The sequence below is a fragment of the Hordeum vulgare genome, chromosome 4H (genome assembly GCF_904849725.1).
Source record: "Hordeum vulgare subsp. vulgare chromosome 4H, MorexV3_pseudomolecules_assembly, whole genome shotgun sequence".
Classification (NCBI taxonomy): domain Eukaryota; kingdom Viridiplantae; phylum Streptophyta; class Magnoliopsida; order Poales; family Poaceae; genus Hordeum; species Hordeum vulgare.
The window spans coordinates 218,316,244-218,343,843 of record NC_058521.1 but is presented as its reverse complement, the minus strand read 5'-3'; the positions used below and the strand labels follow the sequence as shown (position 1 = coordinate 218,343,843).

Here is a 27,600-nt window from a genome sequence, read left to right as displayed (position 1 = left end):
AGGAATGGGCTCAACTAACGTGGTAAAAGCATTGAAAGCATTTTGACCTAATGCAATAAGTAAGAGCAGGAGCGAGAACATGGGATTTGTCGGGATGATCAAAATGGTTGCTTGCCTTGTTGCTCAGCAGAGGGGTGATATCCGTCAGTCGGATATTCAGTCGAATCCGGAGGGGCGGAGCCTACCGAAATAATTACATACAATCAATATCAATCATATGCAACAAAGTGATGCATGAAATGCAATGTAGCATGGTTTGAGGTGACTAACAGAACCCTTTGGGTGATCTTGATTTGAAATCATATTTCAAATAATCATTTGAATTATAATTTACCAAATTCCTTTAATTGATTTGACCTGATTCTGTTTCATAACTTTGTTTTTCATGCATGAGAATAGCACCATTGGGTTCCTTGAATTTTTTGATCATTTTACATATATTATTTGTCAAATTTGGAGTTATATTCAATTTTCTATGATTTTCCAAAGTTTTGAACTTATTCTAGAATTATTTTTAAACAGAAAAGGTTTTATTGCATCAGCATGACATCAGTAGGTCAATCTCGCCGTTGAAAGTCAAACCTGATCAGTGGGACCCACTCGTTAGTGACTCTGGCCAGTTTTTAGTTCAAGTTTAACTTAATTAGCTAATTAACAGAGCTGGATCCACATGTCAGTGTGTGATTAGGTTTTAAAATAATCTTTCTTTTTATTTGGCTAATCCTAATTAGCCTGGGGGCTGGCCCCATTTGCCAGTGACTCAGGGGAGTCAGATCCACCGGCGATGAGGTGGATCTCACCGGCGATGAGCCTCCGGCGACCACAGAGACGGCGGAGGGGCTCGGGTTTTCTATTCCGGCGACCAAACGTCACGCGGAGGGCACCAGAAGAACGTCACTTCACCCGTGGTTCCTTTTTTGCACGCTGCAGGGGGTGAAATGGCCAGAGATAACGCCAGCGACGAGCTCGGCGGCTGCCGGAGCTCGGGCACCATCGGGGTCACTGCTACAGGGCTCAACACACGCGGGGCTAGGCTCCTACAGCACCTACACAACGCAGTGAAGCCATTGGTGGCCTCAGAATGACCAGCCGATCACGGAGGGCTACCGACGACGAGGTCCCGCGGCGGATCTCGTCGGGCTCCGGTGGAATCGGGGCCTAGAGCTCGGGATCGAAGGGGGAAATGAGGGGGAAAGAACCCTGAGCTCACAAGGAGTGCAGAGACGACGAGAGCAGGCTCGGGGATGGTCTGAGGAGGGAGAACGACGGCGGCGAGCTCCGGGGATCCGAGGTTGAAGACGATGGCGTCACGGCGTCTCAGGGGTTCTCGGCGTCGAGCGAATGGTTGGAGAGCTTCAGGGAACCAAGGCGAAGCTAAGGCGCAGCTCAGGTGAGAGGGGAGAGGGGCTGGAGCGACGGCGAGCTCGAGCTCAGCTCGGGCTCTAATGGCAGCCGAGAGAGGAGAGAGCTGGGGGAGGAATGAGGCGAGGAGGAGCTCGGGGACGGCTGCGGGAGGCTTATCCCCTCCTTGCCAGCGCGAAGCGGCGGCCAGGCAAGCACGTAGGTGCGTGGCCGCGCCGGAGGGAGCGGTGGCCACCTCCTGCTGCTCGCTGGCACGAGGACGATGACAGAGGAGCAGCTGGGCCTGGGCCAGGTAGGCGACAGGTAGGGTTTTTCTTATTTCTTTTCTTTTCTGTTTCTGTTTTATTCTTTCTGACATTTGTTTCATTTTATTTTTGGCTCCAAACCAATTCTAAAATAGTTTGAAACATGCTGAAATGTTATTTGGAATATTTCCAAACATATATAAAAGTTTCAGCATTTTTAAAAACTTTGAAATATTTGAAATCAATTATTTAATTGATTTCAATAGCTTTTAACTTTAAAATAAAATGCCAAAAGTATTTTGAAAATATGTTTCACCCTTGATATCTTGTTTTCAGCATTTATCAGAAAAGATGAACTTTTCTAATGACCATTTTAGGTTCATTGATTTGACACTTGTTGAAATATTTTATGAATAAGGAGTGGCTATGGTTTTGCTTTGATTCCCCCATTTTCTTTGAGTTCATTTCCATTTCTTGAATGCAATGAAAGAAGACATGAGTACAACTTGCTAAATCCTAATAGGGAATCCAGGGGATGTGACAGATAGATGCGACTCCCTAGTCGATGTCATCCTTCATCCGCTCACCCGGTCGGTCTGGTGCGAGGGTGCTTCTCCATTTGAGGGCCCTGCCACGTTTGGCCAAGCAGCTATTGTTCTGTTTTTTCTCTACTTTTCGCCGAGTTTTTCTAGACTTCCGTGAGGCACCATGGATTTGATGCAGTAAAAATATCATTTTACAATATATTTTTGAGGTATCATAACCGGAATTACATCATAATTATTGGATAATTTTCTATTTCAGTGCCAACTGAAATTTTGACAGTAACCATAACATAAGAACACAACATTACTTCATTAACATGGGGGCTAAGCTTATCTCGAAGGTCCTGAGGCTGAACTTTATTTAAAAAATTGGGAGACGAATGTACAGGACCATCTCTAAGAAAATGAGTTTGGAAATTACATGGTTGCCACTCAAGAAAACGTAGCTGAAACTCTATACATAGCCTCACAGAGCATCTGATTACACGACTCTCCTAATACACTCCCAGCAAGGAGAAAACAACAGGAACATGATTCATAAAGAAGACAAGCAGCCTACAGCTCTCCATGATTGAACATCTTCAATGACAGATTCCAACACCCTGTCAACAACAAACTCTGTGTTAATAATATCCTGACATTGCGTTCTTTCCAGATTTTCCAATGTATTAATATCACCGTAATATCAGCATGCCATAATCTGGGTACTTATAGATGTGCCACCTACAGTGTAAATGAAACAGATTAGTAGAAGGCAAGCCTACAACTATTCTGCCATCTATACACACTCGACAGTGCATGCAAAAGCAGGCACTTCTATTTATTTTTCTAAGTAAGGGATAGGTGCGCAGAACTATGCATCACACATCATTTGTCAAAAATATGTTCTCTTCCAAAATCGTTCACAGAAATCCAAATCATGAATGCTATGAGCAAAAATTCAGTGCGGAGGCAGATATGTAGCAAGTGGTGAGTCCAATAAAATGGTAAACATTATGTGTTTTGTCGCTTCCCAACAAAGCGACACCATGTGTACAGATCCGAGAATGGATCATCCAGACCAACAATAAGATTTTCCAAGTGTCAATGGCCAGCTGTAGAAGGAAAAATAAAACAAACCATGGAATAAAACTCTTATAAATTTGTTATGAGTTGTAACAAATAGAAAAGTCTAACTCCGCCTATGTCTTTTAAGCCATAGCCCTCCCAAGCCTGAGTAAAAGAGGAAAGTTATGATAGGCTTGGCGAGCGAAAGTAAAACTAAACACTCTTACGGATATGAAACCTGATAGATTTCTTTTATTGGTTTCCATATGTTCTATCGGTTTTCATATTTAGCCCACCCGAACTTGCTTGAGACAAAAGGTTACTGTCCTTGTATTATACAAAACATCCGGGTGTTACAAAGAGCTGGTATATTTATTCACAAAAGATAATTTTACATACAATGAGCAAAACCCATTGATAGAAACCAGGCAACCATGGCCACTAGCTTAGTGGTAGAGGCTAGGGTTCTACCAGGTCTCGGACGTAGGTTGTAGGGGTGAAAGTGCGGGCTGCGAGGTTGGGGACGCCGGCGCCGACGGTTGGGCGCCGTCGCGGCGTGAGAAAGAGAGAGAGAGGCGGCTAGGGTTTGGGGCTCCCGTCTCCTGAGGGAGACGACAACAGAATATACTGTTTATTGTCTGCTTAATATCGAAGGGGTACATGTGTTTATATAGGAGGACAACCTCCACTAAACCCTAGATAACTTGGACTCTAAGATAGGCAAAATAACTTGGGCTAAGCCCGTAATTAACCCTGCCCATTGGGCCTCCTCCGTTGGTACGTTGTACCGGTCATAACATCTCTCCCCGCCTTCTCAAACAGCTCGTCCTCGAGCTGAACATCTGGAAACTGTTGGCGGAAATCGTCGAGCTTCTCCCAAGTCGCTTCCTCCTCTGGCAGGCCGGTCCACTGTACCAAGACATGCCAGACGCCGCGACGCTGCTGCGCCCGCAGCACCTTCGCCACCTGTGTGGAAGCTGGAAGGAGGCGGCCATCTGAAGTAGGAGGAAGGGTCAGCGTCGCTGATGGAGGGTCCCTACGGTAGGCCTTCAGTAAGCCGACATGGAAGACGTCGTGGAGGCGAGAACCAGCTGGTAGCTCCAAGCGGTATGCGAGTGTGCCGACACGCTCCAGCACACGAAATGGACCGGCGTAGCGAGGTCCCAATTTGCGCTTGGAGCGCGGGTCCAGAGACTGCGTGGTCCTGTGGAGGAGGCGCAGCCACACCCAATCGCCCACCGCGAACTCCGCCTCGCGATGATGAGCATCGTAGTACTTCCGAGCCAGCTGTTGTGCTTGGAGAAGACGCTGGCGTGCCTCAGCCAGAATGTCATCGCGGGTGCGGAGTAAGTCGCCCGCCATCTCGGACCAAGCCGTCCCAGGCTCGTAAGGGAGCATCGCCGGAGGTGGGCGCCCGTAGACCACCTCGAAAGGCGTGGTGCGCAGGGCGGAGTGATAGGAGGTGTCGTAGCAGTACTCCGCCCACGCCAACCAGTCCACCCAAGCTCGTGGACGATCACCAGTAACACAGCGCAGGTACATGGCGATCACCTTGTTGACCACCTCGGATTGGCCGTCTGTCTCAGGGTGGAACGCCGTGCTCATGCGGAGCCTCACACCCGCCAGTCGAAAGAGATCCCGCCAGACATGTCCCGTGAATACGGGATCACGATCGCTGACGATGGACGACGGAAAACCATGGAGGCGGACGATGCCGTCGAAGAAGGCCCGCGCCACGGAGGCGGCTGTATATGGATGACCCAGGGCGATGAAGTGCGCGTACTTGGAGAAGCGGTCAACCACCGTGAGGATGACGGACTTGCCGCCCACCTTGGGAAGGCCCTCGATGAAGTCCATGGAAATATCCGCCCACACCTGGGAGGGTACGTCCAGCGGCTGCAGTAGACCCGCAGGTCGTAGTGTCTCCGTCTTGTTCCGCTGGCACGTCACGCACGACCGCACCCAGTCGCGGACCATCGCGCCATCACCGGGGATGTAAAAATCAACACGGAGACGATGGAGAGCCTTCTGCACGCCCTCGTGCCCTGCAGAGTGCGCCAAGGTCAGGACCTGGTGGCGCAGGTCGCCATGGTCGGGCACGAAGATGCGGCGGCCATGTAGGAGCAGCCCCTCGTCCAAGCGCCAGGGCGCGTCCAGCTCGCCGGCGTCAAGGCGCTGGCGCAGGCCCTGCGCGTCCACGGCCATCGAAGTTGCCTGGTGAATGTCGTCGATGAAGGCGAAAGATGGCCCGGAGCGGATGCACATGATAGTGCCAGCCATGGCGACGTCGTCCGCGACATCCTCAGTGTCGCGGCGGGACAAGGCGTCGGCGACCGTGTTGAGACGGCCGGGGCGGTACTCGACGGTGAAGTCGAAGCCGAAGAGCTTGCTGATCCACTGGTGCTGCGGAACTGTGGAGAGGCGCTGGTCCAACAATAACTTGAGGCTATGGTGGTCCGTGCGCACACGGAATGACCGGCCCCAAAGATAAGGCCGCCAGTGGCGCACCGCCTGAACCAGCCCAATAAGCTCGCGCTCGTAGGCCACGAGCTTGTGATGGCGAGCGGCGAAGGGGCGGCTGAAGAAGGCGAGCGGTCCCTCGCCCTGGTGGAGGACGGCGCCGAAGCCGATGCCAGAGGCGTCGTAGTCCACCATGAACGGCATATCAAAGTCCGGCATCTGGAGGACGGGTCCCGTCGTGAGCGCCCGCTGGAGAGCCTCGAATGCCGTAGTCGCCTCCTCGTCCCAGGAGAAGGCGTCCCGTCGAAGGAGACGCGTCAGTGGCGCGGCGATGAGGCCGAAGTCCCGGATGTACTTCCGGTAGTAGCCGGCGAGGCCCAAGAAGCCGCGGAGCGCCCACGGTGACGGCGGGATCGGCCACGCGGCGACGGCGGGATCGGCCACGCGGCGACGGCGGCGACCTTGTCCGCGTCCATCGCTACCCCGTCCGCCGAGATAACGTGCCCCAGGTACGCGACGGAGGTCGTGCCGAACGAGCACTTCGAGCGCTTGAGGTGAAGACGATGCGCTCGAAGCTTGTTGAAGATGATGGCCACGTGTTGTAGGTGCTCCGCCCAAGATGCACTGTAGATAAGAATGTCATCAAAGAAAACAAGCACAAAGCGGCGCAAGTATGGGCTGAGCACGTCGTTCATCAGGGCCTGGAAGGTCGCCGCCGCGTTGGAGAGGCCGAACGGCATCACCAGGAACTCGAAGTGGCCATGGTGAGTGCGGAACGCCGTCTTCTCGATGTCGTCAGGGTGCATGCGCACCTGATGGTAGCCCGAGCGAAGGTCGAGCTTGGTGAAGGAGCGCGCTCCGTGTAGCTCGTCTAAGAGCTCATCCACGACGGGGATGGGGAACTTGTCCTTGGACGTCAGGGCGTTGAGGGCACGGTAGTCGATGCAGAAGCGCCATGTGCCGTCGGGCTTGTGCACAAGGAGCACCGGGGCGGAGGACGGCGATGTCGAAATCCGGATGATGCCCTGCGCGAGCATGACCGCCACCTGACGCTCGGGCTCGTCTTTCTGCAGCTGAGGGTACCGGTATGGACGCACGGCTACAGGTGCCGTGTCCGGCAGCAGGTGGATGCGGTGGTCACAGGGCCGCGCGGGAGGGAGGCCCTGTGGCTCGTCGAAGATGTCGCTGTGCTGCTGCAGGAGGTCGGCCAGGAGGGGATGCGCCTCGTCCAGTGCGGCCGCCATCAACTGGAGCTGCGGAGTCACGGCGCCGGAGCCGCCGATGCCTGTCCACTGAACGCGACGGCCGCCCTCGCGCCAGAAGATGAGGGACAGCACATCGAGGTCCCAAAGGATGGGGCCGAGAGTGGACAGGAAGTCGACGCCGAGGATGAAGTCGTAGCAGCCCAGGTCGATGCCGACGCAGTCAATGGAGAACGGCTCGTCGCCGATGAGGACGGGAACCTGCCGCGCCACCCCCTGGCAAGCAAGGCGGTCCCCGTTGGCGACGGTGACGCTGAACTTCTACGAGCCCGCCGGTTGGAGTGCGAGGCGGCGCATGGCGTCCCCGGACAGGAAGTTGTGCGTCGAACCCGTGTCCACGAGCGCGGTGAGACGCTCCCCGTTGATCGTCACCGGAAGCAGCATCGTCTTTGCCGTCTTGATGCCAGCCATGGCATGAAGGGAGACGACAAAGGCGGTCGCGTCGACCGGCCCGTAGGTCATGACGCCGGCCTCGGAGTGTGGTGGCGTCGAGCTCCGCGGTGAGGGCCTCCACCTCCGCGTCGTCGACGGTCTCCAAGTAGAACAGGCGGGCGCACGTATGACCCGGCGCATACGGCTCGTCGTAGTTGAAGCACAGGCCCTTGCGGCGCCACTCGAGCTGCTCGGCCGACGTCAAGCACCGGAAGGTGCGTGTCGGCGCGGGGGCAGCCGCAGTAGCGGCCGGCAGGGCGGGGCGTGTCGGGGTGGCGGCCGCCGGGGCGGGGCGGGTCGGGGGACGCGTGCCGCGGTCCGGGAACGCCTGCTGCAGGGCGTTGGCGCGCTGCTCGTACGCGCGTGCGTAATACATGGTCGTCTGCAGGTCCTGGGGGTCGCGCATCTCGACGTCGATGCGGATGTGGTCGGGAAGGCCGCCGACGAAGAGCTCAGCGCGTTGGCGAGCCGTGACGTCAGGCGCATGGCATGCCAACGTCTGGAAGCGGTCGGCAAAGTCCTGCACCGAGGTGGTGAAGGGAAGGCGACCTACTCCGGCTCCGATACATCATCCTGCATAGTGTTGGCTCGTCAAACTCCCACTCCATTATCACACTTGGCGTGGGAACAATGGAGACGGTCGTACTGGCACCCCATGACGAATCTCGCAAGACGACGCCGGACGTACTACAAGTGTCCTACATAGGCCTTACGCGAGAGCCTTACTGGCTAGCCGGCGGGTCCCATAGCCAGATGGGACCTCGCATCCGGTCGGCCCCTCCTGCGACAAGACAAGGCCCTCGTGGGCCCCCTGGCCAGCCAGCGAGGCTGCCAGCCGGGCCCCACTCATGTACTTTTATCCTTATTGTAGGTCGGTGGGTTTGTCTATAAAACCCCCCGACCCCCTCCATGCAGAGGGTTAGTCAATCCTTCATACACACACTCATACAGGAGAGGTAGACGCGAGCCGGCTGCTCCTTCTTCCTCCTCCGTAGAACAGCTCCAGGAGCACATTGTAACTTCATTGGTGCATTATACACTCTGGCAGGATTAGGGGTGTTATCTCTACGGAGAGCCCTGAACCTGGGTACATCGTGCGTTCCATGCTTGTACCAACCTCGTCCCCAGCACTCACCGGTGTCACTTCGGTTCCCACCATCTTTAGCCTACACATGCATATGTTGGGAGTAAACACCGACAATTTTGCATGTATGCTCATTAAGAAACGATGAATTAACAAACATCAACATGGTAATACTTATAAGCACAAGCAACAAAATCATCGATCTTTCAAAGTATACGATCCACAAAGAATGTTTACACCCATTAATATTTCATATTAGCAAAGCATGGATCTGTCTTCACCACATTAATACAAATGTTAAGCACCACGATGTCCAAGTCAGGCAATTGGATCATACTTTTCCAATTGAATCAACTCTTTGTTCTTCATGCAGTATTTGAGCATGAGCCATGGACATAGCATATGGTGGAATAGAATATGATGGTACATATCAAATGGGCAAACGTGGTAAGATAGCATCGCATCAACTAGGCATACCAACGACCTATGGAGATAACCATCGGTAGATGTCAATGCGAGGAGTATGGATTGCCATGCAAATGATGCACTAGAAGTATAAGTGTATGGAAGCTCAAACCAAGCTAAGTGGGGTGTGCATCAAGCTTGTTTGCTCATGAAGACCCCGGACATTTGAGGAATCCCGTCATCGAAATATGCAAGCCAAATTTATAATAATGATAATATGATTCCCACTAGTATATAAAAATGACATATCATCAGACTTTCTATTTGAGGAACATGGTGTCACTTTGAGGTACAAGTGTGGTAAAGGATGGTAGCAAAGCCCCTTCTCTCTTTTTATCTCATTCATCGTTTTTTATGTTGGGCTCATTTGTCCTCCCCCATTTTCATTTTTCGTCTGGAGTCTCTTCCCAACTTGTGGAGGAATCATAGTCCATCATTTTTTCCTCACTAGGACAATGCTCTAATAATGATGATCATCACACTTTTATTCACTTACAAATCATGAAAGATCGATATGACTCAATATGAATGCCTCTGGCAATATACCAGGATGTGCAATGATCTTGCATGACATGTATCAACAATATAATGAATGGTGGCTTTGCCACAAATGCTAGGTCAGCTCTATATGATCATGCAAAGCAATATGATGATGAATGAACTAGTCATATGACGATGGGATTTGCATGGCAATATATCTCCGAATGGCTATGGAAATGCCATGATAGGTAGGTATGGTGTTTGTTTTGATGAAGATAAATAAAGGTTTGTGTGTGACAAAGCATCTCATGCCGCGGGTTTGGATGCATCGGTGAAGTTCACACTGATTCTTGACGTGAGAACAGCCAATGCACGATACCAAAGAGGCTAGCAAAATATGAGGAGGTAAGATTGTGTATGTCCATGGTTTCACATTAGTCATAAAGAACTCATATATTTATTGGAAAGTTTTATCAGTTTTATCAAAAATCACAGCACTACCGGCATGCCCCTGGGAGAGGTTTGGGAGGAGTTAACCATCGGCGACTCCGACTCAAAACAACACTAGTATTTCAAGGAGGAATAGAAATGCTCAAACATACCCGTCATGCCTTTTCAATATCCAGAGAAACAAGGAATTAACACCTCCCAATACCGCAACTTCTACGAATCAACAATGACGCACTCACAGCTTTTCATATTACCACATCAATATCATTAATCCACAATTTCTCTTTATGTGCTACATGATGGTTTTGATTATCATTCATTATATACCTATTATTTTTGGACTAGCTTTATGACTCATGAAAATTACAGTCACTGTTTATTAACTCTCAAATAAATATAAGTGAGGAACAAGAGTTCAAATATTTCTATAAAATCTACACGCTACCGTGCTCAAAAAGATATAAGTGAAGTACTAGAGCAATTGTTTAACTTAAAAGATGTAAGTGAAGCACAAAGAGTATTCTATAAAAATGAGTATCTCTCTCAGGTTGGTGTGTCTAAAAAATGATTATGGCAAACTAAAAAAATAAAAACCAAACTAAAGCAAACGACGCTCCAAGGAAAACCCACATCATGTAATGAATAAAAATGTAGCTTCAAGTGACATACCGATGGATTGAGACGAAAGAGGGGGTCCCTTTGAGGGCATCCCCAAGATTGGACACTTGAGTATTCCTACAATATTACCTTGGGTTCCTTGGGAATCCCCAAGCTTAGCCTTTTCCGCTCCTTATTCCACTGTCCATTGCGATAACACCCAAAACTTCAAAGCTTCAATCACATCAAACTCCACAAAACTTCAAGAGATCCGTTAATATAAGCAACATATCAAATACTTAGGTGCTGTTGTAAATTGATTAATATTTCATTATTCAATAATAGTTATTGTATTCTAACTTCTCTATAGATTATACCCCGGTACAATCCATAGCATCATCAAACCAAGCAAACTATGCAAGCAAAAACATAATACTTCTAGAATAGAATAGTCTATAGTAATATGTAATGAACATATACTTTTGTAACTCCAAAAGTTCTGAAAAAATCAAACAAGCTGAGGAATTAGTATAACAATAGTTTGTAAAGAAATCAGCTTAAAAATACATTATGGTAAAATCAGAGAAATTTTGCACTTGACGTTATAGTTTGTGTTTTTGCACCATACCAATTGTAATTATCATACAAGTCATCCCAAGGGCTTTACTTGGCACAAACACTAATTTAAACATAAGAACACAATCATTACAATGGCAATAATGATGTCATCACAGCAAAACCGAAGGTAAAAGCAAAAAATAAGATAACTATTGGGTTGCCTCACAACAAGCGCTATTGTTTCATGACCCTAGCTAGGCAAAATTCATATGATCAAGTGTTGTCATCCTTTACATCAAGCTCTTCAATAACACAACCACGAATAGTAGAAACCATAGAAGACTTGAAAATAGGATCTTTTATCAAGTTTGCAAAGTTGGGATGCACTCTAACCATTTTAAGATCATTGTCCCTTTTTATAGGAGGATTATTAATGTTCTTAGGAAATATATGAACCAGATGATTCCCCGTGCGATGCTAAAGAAAGATGTGGTTAAAAATAAACATTAACAATTACATAAATTTATAATTGTGATGATCATGGTACTGTTTTGGTCACATGGAATAATGTGATGAGTTCCATAGAGATGTCAATTTACTTTTCACTCTCCTAATGACGTGTAGGTGCTAAGTTTTAAAGTACAATAAACAATTTTGGTGCAATATACTTTCCAAATGCACCTTGTCAGTTTCTAGGAAATAATTTACTTTGCAAGGCACATATCTAAACTAGCCGCTAGAAACTTTTACAATGGAGAAAATTTTGAGTGTTAACTTTTCCTTTGAAGGAGGTGCCACAAAAATATCTTGCAACTGAGCACTTGTCATCAGAAGATTTCCAACTAAAATTAAAATGTGGGAGGAACTTGAGAGGTGATCATCAGCTTTTGTAGTCTTTTAGTGTTGAGAAAAGCACACGCTCATTCCACTTGTTTGACCATGAGATCCCTCAACTTTTAGTATGCTCACCAAAGACCAAGGCACAAAATGGAACCAAGAGCCCTACCAGATTAGTTATGTCATCTCTTAGGGGACAAAATTGATGATAAAAAGTAAGAAAGCCTGTAGTTATATCATAGAGCAATAGATAAAGTACTATTCTCTACAAAGATATTTAAACGCATGACATCAGACTTGGGAGAATCAAGAAGACATCATGTAGCAAAGCGGGGCAAAAACTCAGCCAACCTTTGTTTTTTACAATTATTCTCAGCATAGATTGATTAGAAAATAATGAAAGAATATTGCAAGTGTAAGAGCAAAAAATTACCAAGAGTGGGTAATAAACAAAAAGAAACTTGGTCAGAAAGTTTATGGCACCTAGATTGGCAATGGCCTATTGGCAAAGGAGAACGCGCTCGCTGAGGCGATTCTCTACATTATGTCATTACAAGATTTACTTAATGTTACCTAGAGTAAAAGGGGAACATAACTTAGAGATTTCATATTATTCTAAAGCACTGGAAAGATGAAGGTTAAATCACTTACTTTACTACTTATTTTGCAAATATTGGGTTGTTACAACCAGCAAATTAGAAAGAAGAAAACACAAATAATCGAATGAATCTAGACAACCAAAAAAGGTGCACATTTGATACAAATGTACATATGAATATAAAAAAAACCATTGAATTGATGTACTGAACCGTTTACACCTGGTGATGCACAAATAATGCACCAAACATAACTGGTGATTATTTGCTAGATTTAGGTGCCAATGATTATCATGGAGGTGACAACAATAGTGAAATAACAAATCATTGTAAATGTCAAATTAGAAAATGATTTGGAGTGTCACGCCTTAAAAAGATAACTCTGCAACGCATAAGGTAGCTCAACAGTGAAGTAGTACTTATGGGGTAGCACCTTAAATATCCTTAGCCTACTGTAGATTTAAAAGTCCTGAATTACGAATTAATATATGTGTGATCACTTGGTAAAGTCAAGTGGCTATTTACGTGGAGATGAAAATGCAACAAACATATCAGATGTTGAACTGTAATATGAATGGCTTACACCAACCACTAAGAAATAGGTGTTCATGATTTTGTTTTGAAAGATGTCTAAAGTAAAAATATGATGAATAACAAAGCATATATGAAACGGGAGATCCTAACATAATGTTCACAACTACAAATAAAAAAATAGTGTGGGGACTGCACAGTTTCTTTAGAGGAAAACGAAACATATTTGTGTTCATAAGGGTACCTTATCCTTTTCATATCTTCATCATGATCAGCGTGTAGAGGACAATAGGTTGACTAACATCCAACAAGGATTCAACATATTTATTTAACCTGCCGGTGTAAAAAAATGAAGTCAAATACGCAATAATGAGCTAAATTTGTATTAGTAGATAGAAGATATTGTTGCATGGTAAACAAATTCCAGAATTAACTATGGAAAGCACTAGGCGAATTAGAAAGCTTTCATAACTCACGACTATTATCAGATATATATAGCTAGATAATTATTGATTAGATCATCAACGGTAGCGCAGAGATGAAGTAATTTCCAGCAGAAAGCAATCATTTGGCCTCAGACTCTCGGTGATATACTCCCTCCGTTTCAAAATATAAGACCTTTTAGAGATTTCACTAGAAGACTACATACGGAGCAAAATGAGTGAATGTACACTCTAAAATATGTCTATATACATCCGTATATAGTTTATAGTGCAATCTCTAAAAGGTCTTATATTTAGGAACGGAGGGAGTACTTGACATGGTATTAAATGAGAAAACATACATGCACTTCAATATATAATCCATGTGATCATCTGTTGAGATAGCAACAGACCTAAAAGTTTGTCGGTATAGATCTGAAACATGAGTGGTATGAAGCCAAATCCACTGATTTATATCTTTGATATTCAATTGAATGTTGCTAGGTGGCCAAAATCCCCAACCAACTCCAGAACAAAGGGAATGGATCTGTAGGATCAGTGAAATAGTACACATGTGTTTTTGAGGTCAACAATGCAAGAAGGAAGCTTAATTAACTGTAACTAACATGGCAAGCATGACACTATTTTGGAGCAACAGGACATACACCAACCTCATGTTGGATCAAAGGCGCAAGTTGGGGAAGTCATCTGAGAACCGACATCTTCGTCCCTTACTGGTACCAAGGCGACGGTGGAGGTTTTTCTTGAGGAGTCATCGAGGTGGTCTAGGTCCGGCGTGCCGTGGCTGTAGGGTAGCACAGCGGTGCCGATACATGTGCAACACCTCTTGGCGCGGATATGGTTGGCGCACATGGATCCATGGAAGGTGGCGTGTTGCCTGCCCGATGGCAACCAGTGAGAGGGAAGATTAATACTTTGTCGGAGGCGTCGACGGTCGTACACCAGATCTGGCTGAGGATACATCAGATCTTGTGAATGTCGATGTCTTGGTTTGCAGCGGACCGTCATGTCGTGCTTGCTTTTTTAGGGAGTCGTGTTGTGCGTGGGTATGGGTGGTGGATGACAGCGTCGCCTATTCTGCTGCCTCGAAAATTAATAGGATGGATGGACATACGGGCTTCTCTTAGTCTGACGCTGCTAATGAAAGAATGGATAGGCCCGCTTCCATTATCATTGTTGAATCACATGATTTGTTAAGAGAATCTGAGGTGGCAAGACTGCTGCGGTGGCTAGGCTGGATGTCAAGAGAAATAGATAGTGGGGGTGAACTATTTAGGTATTATAGATTTGGTACTTTTACTATGAAAGGTACTAGCATTAATTTTGCAGGGTGAAAAAGTGGAACCTACTTTATCAATAACCTCCTCCATCTTATCAATCCTATGCATACTTTGTTCTACCCTTTTATCAATAATAGTATCCTTCTCCTTAAAAGTTTCCACAATCATTCCTACCTATTAACAAAATTGAGTCAATAGCGTGAAGCATATGCATAACATCTTTCAAGGTTAAAATAGTTCCATTAACAATGGTGGGAGGTGATACCACAAGGTTTTCAATAGCATTATGGGCATCTAAAATGTGACACATTAAGCAATTACTACCAATGATAGTGTCAAGGACAAATCTATACCAACTTATCACACCCGCATAAAAATTGCGAAGCAAGGTAGTAGTAGATTGCTTATGAGTTGATTTTACTTTGAGCATTGAAAATCATATATCAAGCATGTTTCAAATTTTTCTCCTCTCCTTTGTTTGAAATTGAACACTTCATTTTCGGAAGTGAGCATGAGAGAGGAGGAACTAGCCGAGCAAGGGAAAATATTTCTTTATTTTCTACTTTTTTGAAGCAAGCAATATATAACAGCAAATAAAAAGAAGAACATGTGAATGATAATTTGTGTGAAGTTACTTGACACTTGGTGATGATACTCCCCGGTGATGGTGCCAGAAATCCTTCCTCGTGCTCGTGACCTGCGTTGGGTTTTCTGTAAAGAGGAATGGGTTATCGCAGCACAATGCGGGTAAGTATTTCTCCTGATTCCGAAACCAAGGTTTACCAAACAAGTAGGAATAACAGTCGTTAACCATCTTTAGTGGCTGCACACGAAAGAGCTAACAACTTTCACCCAACGCGGGCAAGAGGGTTGTCAATCCCCTTGAACAGGGTCTTACTAACAGTTGTGACACCGAGGGTTCCACCTAAGCAGGGAAGTACCACTGCTCAAATAAGTTAGATTACAAGAAGGTTTAAACAAACCAATGGAAGGGGAAATGTGTTCACACAAGTATTTAGAGTATACCATTCCCGAGGAAAATAGAGTATGGTATACATGATAGGTCATCAAGTACATAACCATTTTGATAAAAGGGCAAGGAGAATCATGATGTTTACCCATACCATACGGTTTGGATAATTTATTGGGAACAATTTAACGTTGCGCTTCCAATGTTCCTATTAAAATTTCAAGTACCACATTCGCACTTCAGGGGCATCGACATGGTCATAACATAAAGGGTGGACTTTGGGTACACAACGGATCCATCAGGAACAATAAAATTAGTCATACGATTTCCTCATGGAAGAATGGTGAATCATGTCGAACAAGATACTATAACAATAGGCCCTTCAGCTAGGTGTGTTAGACAAGACATCACCATAGCGGTTTACATAAAGACCAAAGTTAAAATTATTGGAAAATATTCCAGCCATCATATCTGCTGGAGATTCAGATCTGATTGGTGTGAGGATACCTCAGACTCAAGATGTCTAAGAAGAAAAGATGATGATGCAAGATTCTTGAGATATGGACTATGTGTAACACCCTGTGTTTAAGTTTCCTAACTAAATTTACTTATTACAAAAAATAGGACCAACTAAAAAAATTATGACTAATTGTGATGCTTGATGTGATTGTTGCTTGCTTGCGTGCTGCTTGCATTTGAATCAATGTTCCTCCTACTCTCCAAACTCAGCTCCTTGACCCAAACCCTTGCCTAATGATCATGCCATGTGTTTACGACCAGAAACTATTTTTACCAAATATTATTTTCACCAAAAAGCATTTCCTTGATTTAAGCTTTCAAAACCCGTGAGTTGGGATTTGTACTACAAGTCCTCAAATTAGGGAAGTTATTTTTCACCAAATGTTTTATTTAAAACCCATTATCAAAATTACTTCCCAAAACCACAATATTATTATTTTAAAACTTATTTTACTATTTTATTTGAACACCTTTCTCTGAGGCCAGAAATGGTCCCTTATGAAGGAAAGTTATTTTCATTGCTTTCAAAACATTTGAGAAAATTTAGGAAAACTCACTGGACATATATATTCCATACATATGAGTTTCAGCAGATGGTCATGTTCAAAATATTGCGCAAAACCCTTCAAAATCCTTCCTGCCTATTTCAATCTTTTGGAATATTTCTATAAGAAATATTCGCAATAAATTCATGTAAACTTCTAGCATGTCACATATGATATATGTGATGATCTTGACAAGTTTCATCTCAATCCAATTTGATTTCATTCACTTGATTATTCAAAAACCATATCGCTCCAGATCCAAATTTGAGAAACTGTACATTGCCAAGTGTCTCCAATTATGCTCAAATTTTGTGGACATGTTTTCATACTCAAATAATGCATCCCCACTAAGTGGTGCATCAAGGAGAATAGATGAACTTGTCCCAAACTCCTCAAAACCTTTTCTGTTGATTTCTAACTTTGGGAAACTTTACATTATAAATTCTCTCCAAATAATCCCAAAATTTTTGGGCATGCTTTAATGCTCAAATAATGCCCCTACAACAAATATTGGATTTGTGGGAATTGATTTGAATAGTTTTGTAAGCAGAAGGCCATTTCAGCCCATTTCTTGGGTTTTCGAAGTCTACATTGGAAATCTTCTCCACCAAATCCCAAATTTGGTGTCCAAGCTTATTTGCATCTATTATGGGATCCTGTTAAGTTTCATAACAATTGGAATCCATCTGGTAGCCCTAACGCCCATCAAACACCTTGTGTGCACTCACCAAAGTGGCTACTTTGGCCCCTTCCACTTATCTCCTTGATCTTAAATTTTTACCACAGCTCTGTGTAGTTACCTTTTACCTCCACTAGATTTTCCATGGCCACTGGTCAATTATTGGAGGGTGACTCCATGTAGCTACCTTCCATTTTTACCTTGGCAACACCATTTTTACACCTCTTGCCACACCTCTGCTTAAGGTAATGCCCCCACCTCTTTCCAGTGAGCCCCTAGCATCCCAAGGCATCATTTCAAACCAAGATATGGCATGCTCATGTAGGAAAAATGAGCAGCACATCTGAAAGTTGATTTCTGGCTAAAGTGTGGCTTTGAACTCCAAGTACTAGCTACACTCCTCCTCCTGAGCTGAAAGTTGGCAGTATTGTAGTTCTTGCATAGCTAACACTGCTAGACATAGTTTCCCCCCAAGACTCCCCATTTGAATATCACTTTTCTAAGCTCCAAGTTTGTTGTTGCAAACTTGACCACAGTCAAAACCTGTAACGACCAAGATGCGGTCCTTTCCGATCTGGGGGTCGAGGCCCCCGAATAGGAAAGAAGCGCATCTAAGCGTTTTGCAAGCAAGTAACATAGCACAAATAATAATAAAAGTAGACAATTCGGGATTCAACTGTCTTCTTATTAATAACTCAGAGTACATCATAGATACAATCAAGGTAGTTCCGCTACAGACTAAAAAACATGGAAATGCTATGCTACCCTGCCTGCAGGCCCACGATCACGACCACGCCTCAGTCCTCTGGATAGTTCATGTAGAGGCGGTATGTCTCCTCGTCGTACTACCACGCCAGCTGGGTGCCGTCGGGATCATCTGTCTCTGGGGTACCTGTACCTGTTGGGAGTTTCGGAGGAATCTGTGAGCCACGGGGACTCAGCAATCTAAGACCTTGGTGCCAGAACTAGTCATGTTATTAGGTAGGGTAAGGGTGAAATGTGTAAGGCTGCAGCATCCTAAGCTTGATTTAGTGGCTAACTTACGCAAAATAAATGTGAAGGTGGTCTACACTAGCGGTCGGGGTTACTTGATCACTAAGTGATCCTGAACACCTACCTACGGCATTCATAACCCCACCGTGTTCCCGATCGAAGAGAGATCTTCGAGGGGACAGTCACGGTTACGCACACAGTTGGCAGTTTTATTAACTTATGTTTGAGTTTTCTAATACCGGATGTTAACAAAATATTCCAAGTTGCCACATAACCGCGGGCACGGCTTTCCGAAAGATTAAACCCTGCAGGGGTGCTCCAACTAGTCCATCACAAACGAACACATGCCGCAAAGGCATCCTCTATCACGAATCTCGTGATCTCGTCGGATTCCTTAGAGGAAAACCTCAACTCTAGGGGAAACCAAAGCTTCACTGGGATTCCTATACGCAAGATATACCGCTAAGGTAAGACAAGGCTAGCAGGACCTCCCGACGTGTCGACGACCCTGATAAGAGCCGCGTATCTCAGTCTCAGGACACGCTGGATGAGTCACACTACAGGTATACCAAACCTCAGGTTGCCCTGTGGTGGCCCCATAGTCTGCCCAGTTTGGACCAACACTCATGGGGAGCACTGGCCCGGGTTGTTGATTAGAATCCTCGAGGTAGCTATTCCCTATGCAGTTTATTATTAAGTGATTAGCAAATTAACACCAATGTTGGGTCCTGCTAGACAAGCCTTAGCACTACGCAATTTATCAAGGGGGTCCCCATAACAACCCCGAATGTGTTAGGAGCGATCATTATGGAATCAAACACCGGTAACTGGTAACTAAGGCGGCAATAACGGAACAAAGCACCCGGCAAAAGGCTAGGCCTCCCGTCATTTACCAAGTATATAGGTGCATTAATTAAATAACAGAATTTAAGACACTGATATCAAGCTCATGTTATCACATGAGTCAAAGCACCTGCATCTAGCAACGCTATCATTAGTAGCTGAGCAAAGCCTACTTAGCCATACAAGTTTTGCTAGGAAGGGTACAGAGTTTGGGCTCATGGCATACCAAGAGGCAATTTAATTCAGTGGTAGGCAGCGAGAAATAAGACATGGAAACGAAAACTAGCATAGCAATTCTAGAGATGGAATCAAGGTCATATCATCTTGCCTGTGATATCCTCAGCTTGGAATGGTTCTGGTTCGTCCTGCACGTACTCTCCTGACTCCACGTATTCGTTCTCCGATCCCGGTGCTACCCAACATAAGAATAACAACTAATGAACAACAGCACCACAAGATGCAACAATCACATGATGCATGAGATGAAAAATGAGCATGCATCACTATTTCTATCACTAGCACAAGCAAAAGGAACTACTATAAGTTTCTGGACAGAACTCACACACACATCATGCCAAAACGAGTGTGATGTATGTCGAAGGGTGAAAGCAGAACATCAAAGACCAGCAGGGCTCTTACAGCCTTTGCCGATTCCCGAGTGGAAGTTTTATCACATTGAGATGGACTTCGTCACCGGGTTTCCGAAGTCCAAGAAGGGCAATGATGCTATCTTCGTCGTCATCGACAAATTGAGTAAAGTGGCTCATTTCCTTCCAGTCAAGGAGTCTGTTTCAGCAGCTCAGCTGGCAGAGTTTTACACCTCCAAGATTGTCTCTTTGCACGGCGTGCCGATGATGATCTCTTCAGATCGCGGAAGTATCTTCACTTCCAAGTTCTGGGACTCCTTTCAGTCTGCTATGGGCACGAAGATCCGCTTCAGCACAACGTTCCACCCTCAGACTAGTGGTCAAGTGGAGAGAGTGAATCAAGTTCTTGAGGATATGCTGAGAGCCTATGTTATCTCTTTTGGCATGAAGTGGGAGGATTGTCTGCCTTTCGCGGAGTTCTCGTATAACAATAGTTATCAAGCTAGTTCTGGCAAGGCTCTGTTTGAAATTCTCTATGGCAGGAAGTGTCGTACTCCGCTTAACTGGTCCCAGACAGGCGAGCGTCACATCCTTGGCAATGATATGATTGAAGAAGCTGAGGAGATGTGTCGGATCATTCGCGACAACCTCAGAGCAGCGCAGTCCCGTCAGAAGAGCTATTACGATAGCAAGCACCGTGACATGTCTTATGAGCTTGATGACTTTTTCTATCTCAAGGCGTCACCTATGAAGGGTATGCAGCGCTTTGGCATCAAAGGCAAGCTTGCGCCTCGTTTCGTTGGTCCGTTCAGAGTGGTTGGCAAGAGGGGCGACCTTGCATACTAGCTCGAGCTTCCGTCAACCTTTGCAAATGTCCATGATGTGTTCCATGTTTCTCAGCTTCAGAGGTGTTTCAAGAACCCCGAGCGCACTGGGCATCGTCAAGATATCGACCTTCATCCTGACCTTTCTTATCGCGAGCATCCAGTTGCGGTTCTCGAGGCGATTGAGCGCAAGACCCATAACAAGACTGTCAAATTTCTCAAAGTGCAGTGGTCTCACCATTCCGATAAAGAGGCTACGTGGGGACGCGAGGATCACCTCCGTTCCGAATTTCCCGATTTCTTTCAGTCTTAGATCTCGAGGGCGAGATCTTCTTTGTAGTGTGGGAGAATTTGTAGTGCCCCAAGTGTAAAGCTTTCCCTTTTTGTAACCTTCCATGTGGGACCCCCTTGACATTGTCATGAGAGCTATCTATGCATGTATGAATTCATGTGTCACCTTGTATTTCTTCTTCTGCATGCATGCATCCATGCCATACCATTCTTACCATGCCTTGTTTTGCTTGCATCTATACCTTGCCATGTCTTAGAGTGGAGACTTGTGATTTCATGTGTTGATGCACATGTGATGATGGTGTGTGGAGTGTAGGAGTGGTTGCTATGTATTTTCAAAGCTCCTTGCAATTCAAACCCTTTTCTTTTCCTTTTATTTCATGTTCAAAATTCCATCTTCCCCAAAGCTGATTTAAAAATGTCTTGTGTTTAGAGTATATTGTGGAGTTGATGATGTGATAGTTTGGGGTTTTATTGTTTGACTTGAGGGTGCAAATAAATAACAAAACAGATTATTTAAATGCTGTTTTGGTATTTATTAAAGTAGCCCCATAAATACTTTTAGTATTTTATTTAAATAGTATGTTCATTTGCAGGTTCAGGGCCATTTTTGTGTTGAATTTATCTTCTTTAGTTTGCCCTGTACCTATTTTCTTTTCTCTGGTTTATTTTTAATAGGAAAAGAGCCAGAGGGCCTCTCTCTTCTATTCGGCGCACTAAGTGGGCTCCCTCCCACTTAGCGGCCCATCAGTGTTTTTCCTCGCGAGCCCGTCGCGCGTCCGTCGTCGTCCTCCCCCTTTCCAGCTCGACAGTGGGTCCCACCTGTCAGCGTCTCCTTCGATCCCCTCTGTTCCACCGGAGAGAGCACACGCACATGGCCTCCCGCGTGTCCCTCGCTTTCCCCCTCGCTCTATAAAGGGCCCCTTGGCGTCCGTGCCTTGCTAGGGTTCCTCCCCGCCGCCGCTCCAACCAGATCCCTTCCCCCTCCTCTCTCTCTCGTCGCTGCAAGGTAAGAAGCGATCGGCTCCACCATGGCCGATCCGTGAAGCTCGATGTCGTCGTCGTCGTGGGGCATCTTCTTCCTCGTCGAAGGTTCCCGCAGCTCGAGGGCATCCCAAGGAATCCATTCCCACAGCTAGATCGCGGCGTCCACCTCTTCTTCCCCTACTTCACCGCCGTCTCCTGCCGCTCCAGCAAGCTCCTCCGACGCGGCTCCTTCCTCGACGTCCTCTGCTTCCTCTCCGGTTGGCTCACGTCCTTCGGCTGTGGGGTGAGCAGATCATCCTTCCCCTTTTCCTGTCTTCGATCTGGCCTAGGGGTCGCGTAGTTGGACGCCGAGATACTCTCTGTCGCCGGCGCCACTGCTCGCCGTCGCTGCGCCGTAGTAGGGCCCCTCGGGTGCAGCTAGCACATGAAATTGACCCATGCGTGTGTGGGCTTACTCCCCCCATGAGCCGTTGCTCGATTTGCACCACGTCGCCGGCGAGGGCCTTCCCCTGTTTCGGTCGACCGCCGACAGTAGTTCAGCAGAGGTAGATCCTTCAGTTGTTTTGTTGCGTGTGCTAGGTCAGACACCGTAGCGTAGCCCAGTCGTTTGTTTCCTGTTGTGCCTGATGCAGGTGCTGGGTTCGATCCCTCCCTACGGCACCTTTTTGCTTCTCTGAATTATCAGCACAGAATACTGTAGGGATGGCCTCAACTTGCCTGAACCCTCTGTTATGTCGAATAGTTGACAGTAGCAGAGTGGTAGAGGGTAGTTTGTGGCGTCAGTGGGTTCTGGGTTCGAATCCCAGGTGCCCCTGATGTATTTTTTGCCATTTCTTTTATTTCTATTTCTTTTGCTTGTCCTACCATATTTGTGCCTAACCCATAGGCATTAAAGTGGACCATTTCGATTTCTTCTCCTGTTGTGCATAGATAGAGGCAGGTTCTTTGGTTGTGTGTGTGTACACACACTTGTGTTAGTGCAAGTGATGTGTGTATGTGTTTATGTGACTTAAGTGAAAATAGGCTCATGTGATCTTTCTAGTGTGTTTGGGTGTGTAGTTCTTGCAAAGTATGTGCATTGTGGAGTAGGTGAGATGTGTGTGTGTTGAGGTGATGTGTGTGTGTAAGTATTGCACACATATGTGGTACCTAGCAGGAGTGTATGTATGTGTGGCTCCATGTTTACTTGCATAGAAGTTTTTCCTTCATGTTGTTATTGAGATTAAGTGCTTGTGATGAGGGTGTTGTGATGGGATGTGTGTGGTGATAACAGCCCCATTTGCAACACTTGTGCACCTCCTCATGTTCATATGAGAGAGGGCATGATGTGTGTGTGTGGGTGATCTAGTGATAGTTATGCTAGTGGTGTTGATGTGCATAACACATACATGGGATTCAAACCCCCATGTCACTTTGTCATTGTGCACATGAGCTCAACATTTGTAGTTGTTGTCTTAGTAGGAACTACATGAGATGATGCCCATTCCCTAGGCATGATTTGGAGTAGTTTCCTCTCCCTTAATTTGTGGTCACTTGTTCCAAGTAAGTGCCCACATATTATATATGATTTTGGGGTAGAATCTCCCAAGGAATCCAGTGGTGAAGTTAGTTTTGCCATTGGGATACTTTATGGAGTTGACATATTCAGATTTGTAGCAAGTTTGATCTTTGATTCCATGGAATAGGTGGAGCCCAAGGGCATGAGTTTTTGTGTGATAGTAGTAGGGGTTTTTCTCTACACCATAGTGGTGTCATATATCACTTGGTGTTACTTGTGTGCAAACTATGCCTAGACAAAGTGGGCATGTGGCTGAAAATTCCAGTTTAGTGAAATCTGGAATTTCACTAAGTCTGGGATTCTGGAAACATTTTCTTCTCTTATAGATGAGGATGTGCTGGTCATTGTATTAAGAACTAGCCTTAGTTCAGTGCTAGGATTTTGGACCTGATATGTTTGTTAAGCTCTCTGTCAAATTTCAAATCATTTGGAATCCAGTAGGTTGTGTTTTGATTGCTGTAAAAAAGCTTCAGAACAAAGACATAAATTCAGGTGCAGGAATTTTCACTAAGTCCCTGAGGTCTCATGGTTTTGGGAAAGTTTGTGGCCTTGTATCTTCTAGAGTTTAATTCCTTTTGCTGTGATTCTTGCTGGTGCTTATAGTGTTCTTGGTGGGCTACAACCACATGTATTATTTGTCATATTTGGAGGTCTGTAGCTATGTTGCATGTAGCTCCCAAAGAGCTAAGATGCAGATTATGGCAGATTGAGCTGTATAGTCATTTTGATCATTGTGTGTGCTTAGTTGATGTTGTGGTGTTCTTCCTTGCTCCAATCCATTCATGTTGGCTTGTTTTATGTCTTGGCAACCTGGGAATACCAGATTTGTGCCAATTGTGAGTGTGATGTTGATTCTTACACGTAGAGCTTCATATCTTGTTTCGTTGATTCCCGTTGATCCGTAGCTCCGATTGTATTTTTCTTTATATGTTTTTGCATCATTTTTACGAGACGCATCTGTTCATGCCATTCTCATGCATGTCAAAATAGCCTAGTGTAAAGTTCTGTCCAGAAACTTATAGTAGTTCCTTTTGCTTGTGCTAGTGATAGAAATAGTGATGCATGCTCATTTTTCATCTCATGCATCATGTGATTGTTGCATCTTGTGGTGCTGCTGTTCATTAGTTGTTATTCTTATGTTGGGTAGCACCGGGATCGGAGAACGAATACGTGGAGTCAGGAGAGTACGTGCAGGACGAACCAGAACCATTCCAAGCTGAGGATATCAGAGGCAAGATGATATGACCTTGATTCCATCTCTAGACTTGTTATGCTAGTTTTCGTTTCCATGTCTTATTTCTCGCTGCCTACCACTGAATTAAATTGCCTCTTGGTATTCCATGAGCCCAAACACTGTACGCTTCCTAGCAAAACTTGTATGGCTAAGTAGGCTTTGCTCAGCTAGTAATGATAGCGTTGCTAGATGCAGGTGCTTTGACTCATGTGATAACATGAGCTTGATATCATTGTCTTAAATTCTGTTATTTAATTAATGCACCTATATACTTGGTAAATGATGGGAGGCCTAGCCTTTTGCCGGGTGCTTTGTTCCGTTATTGCCGCCTTAGTTACCAGTTACCGGTGTTTGATTCCATAATGATCGCCCCTAACACATTCGGGGTTGTTATGGGGACCCCCTTGATAAATCGCGTAGTGCTAAGGCTTGTCCGGCAGGACCCAACATTGGTGTTAATTTGCTAATCACTTAATAATAAAATGCATAGGGAATAGCTACCCCGAGGATTCTAATCAACAACCCAGGCCAGTGCTCCCCATGAGTGTTGGTCCAAACTGGGCAGACTATGGGGCCACCACAGGGCAACCTGAGGTTTGGTATACCTGTAGTGTGACTCATCCGACGTGTCCTGAGACTGAGATACGCAACTCTTATCACGGTCATCGACACATCGGGAGGTCCTGCTAGCCTTGTCTTACCTTAGCGGTATATCTTGCGTATAGGAATCCCAGTGAAGCTTTGGTTTCCCCCAGAGTTGAGGTTTTCCTCTAAGGAATCCGACGAGATCACGAGATTCGTGATAGAGGATGCCTTTGCGGCCTGTGTTCGTTTGTGATGGACTAGTTGGAGCACCCCTACAGGGTTTAATCTTTCGGAAAGCCGTGCCCGCGGTTATGTGGCAACTTGGAATATTTTGTTAACATCCGGTATTAGAAAACTCAAACATAAGCTAATAAAACTGCCAACTGTGTGCGTAACCATGAATGTCCCCTCGGAGACCTCTCTTCGATCGGGAACACGGTGGGGTTATGAATGCCGTAGGTAGGTGTTCAGGATCACTTAGTGATCAAGTAATCCCGACCGCTAGTGTAGACCACCTTCACATTTATTTTGCATAAGTTAGCCACTAAATCAAGCTTAGGATGCCGCAGCCTTACACATTTCACCCTTACCGTACCTAATAACATGACTAGTTCTGGCACCAAGGTCTTAGATTGCTGAGTCCCCGTGGCTCACGGATTCCTCCGAAACTCCCAACAGGTACAGGTACCCCAGAGACAGATGATCCCGACGGCACCCAGCTGGCGTGGTAGTACGACGAGGAGACAGACCGCCTCTACATGAACTATCCAGAGGACTGAGGCGTGGTCGTGATCGTGGGCCTGCAGGCAGGGTAGCATAGCATTTCCATGTTTTTTAGTCCGTAGCGGAACTACCTTGATTGTATCTATGATGTACTCTGAGTTATTAATAAGAAGACAGTTGAATCCCGAATTGTCTACTTTTATTATTATTTGTGCTATGTTACTTGCTTGCGAAACGCTTAGATGCGCTTCTTTCTTATTCGGGGGCCTTGACCTCCATATCGGAAAGGACCGCATCTTGGTCGTTACAAAACCCATTCAACCGAGCTCCACAAGAGACCAAAATCCTCACTCACACCCCAACAAGCATGCCCCACACCCCAGACACCTTTGACTGGTCATAAGGACCTTGTAGACGCGGGTGGCCATGGTGACCACCTCCCTGGCATGCTGAAACGGTGCTCTTCATCTTTTTCTTCTGCTGCAGTTCGGGTCCATCAATGGCCGCGTGTCCCAGCGTGCCAGGGCACTCCCCTTTGACCGTTCAAGCCTTCCTCGACACCAGGATGCAGCCAAGGTGGCTCAGGCACGCGTAGCCACAATGCCCTGAGAGCACACGAGAGCTCCCGCGTCTCTCTGTGCGTTCCCCCTCCATTTAGGGCCTCCCCCAAGCCTGCTACTCCCTCCCTTCCGTAGAGCTCCCTGAGACCCCATTAGCCCCTCAGCCCTCCTCTATTGTCGGCAATGGCCGGAGCACTACCGTCGGCCCTCTCTCCAAATTCGGGCATGCAGGGTGTCTTCTCCCTCTCGCTGGTCTGTGCCAGACCCCCTGCACCTCCACAGCCTCCTCCCTCTTCTAGTAGCCGGAGCACCCCCTCCTAGGGCCGCCGTCGTTGGCCTCCATCGCTGCCAGGGCCCCCCACTCCCTGGCGCTCATCTGTGAGGGGCTGACCCCCTGGTTGGATGCGGGGCACCTCCCCAAGTCTTTGGTGGCCGGAGCGTCGCCGGGGGTTGGCTGGAGCCGCCTGAGCTAGCGCCTGGTCCGTCTGGCCCTGCCTCCCCTGCTGCCCCTCTAGTCGAGCGGGAGGGGGAAGACGAGCCTGATTCGTGGGCCCCATCGATCGGTGACACACCAGCTGGGTCGGCTGGTAAGTGGAGACGGCCTGGCGCATAGTCGCTTCCACGACAGGGAAGCGTAATCTGTGGAGTACGTCTTTGGCGTGGTCGCTCCGCTGGCCAGACCAAACCACTAGGCTAGCCCGAGGCTTATTTAGCGCACTAGGCACAATTTAAGCCCTAGTAAAAACCTTTCTTATCCTTTTTTCTTTTACCACGAAGTTTCAAAATCCATAATAAATTCATTTGTATTCCAAATATGATGATTTAAATTTTTTCAGGTTTCTAAAATCATGGCCTATCCAGATCTGTGCATTACACATTTTTCCAAGAATACTTTCTGTAGTGTATTATTCAAATTCAAAATCTGGATATTTAAAACCCCACCTTGTGATATTCCTAGAGAACTCAAATCAACTCCAAATGGACTGATTCCAATTTCCAGAGCCTTCTTATATCTTGCACTATTTTTG

The 27,600-nt window shown here is 46.2% G+C and overlaps 1 long non-coding RNA gene across 2 annotated transcripts; it reads right to left on the bottom strand.

Moving 5' to 3' along the window:
• Nucleotides 1–2,482: 2,482 nt before the first annotated feature.
• LOC123448415 lies at nucleotides 2,483–13,919 on the bottom strand. Of its 2 annotated transcripts, XR_006631741.1 has the most exons (4): nucleotides 13,787–13,919; nucleotides 13,196–13,284; nucleotides 10,580–11,989; nucleotides 2,483–2,875 (listed from the first exon to the last, which is right to left on the bottom strand). It is a non-coding gene; the product is annotated as an uncharacterized LOC123448415 (long non-coding RNA). The 2 variants fall into 2 exon arrangements; XR_006631740.1 differs by having other exon boundaries at nucleotides 10,580–13,284.
• Nucleotides 13,920–27,600: the final 13,681 nt, after the last annotated feature.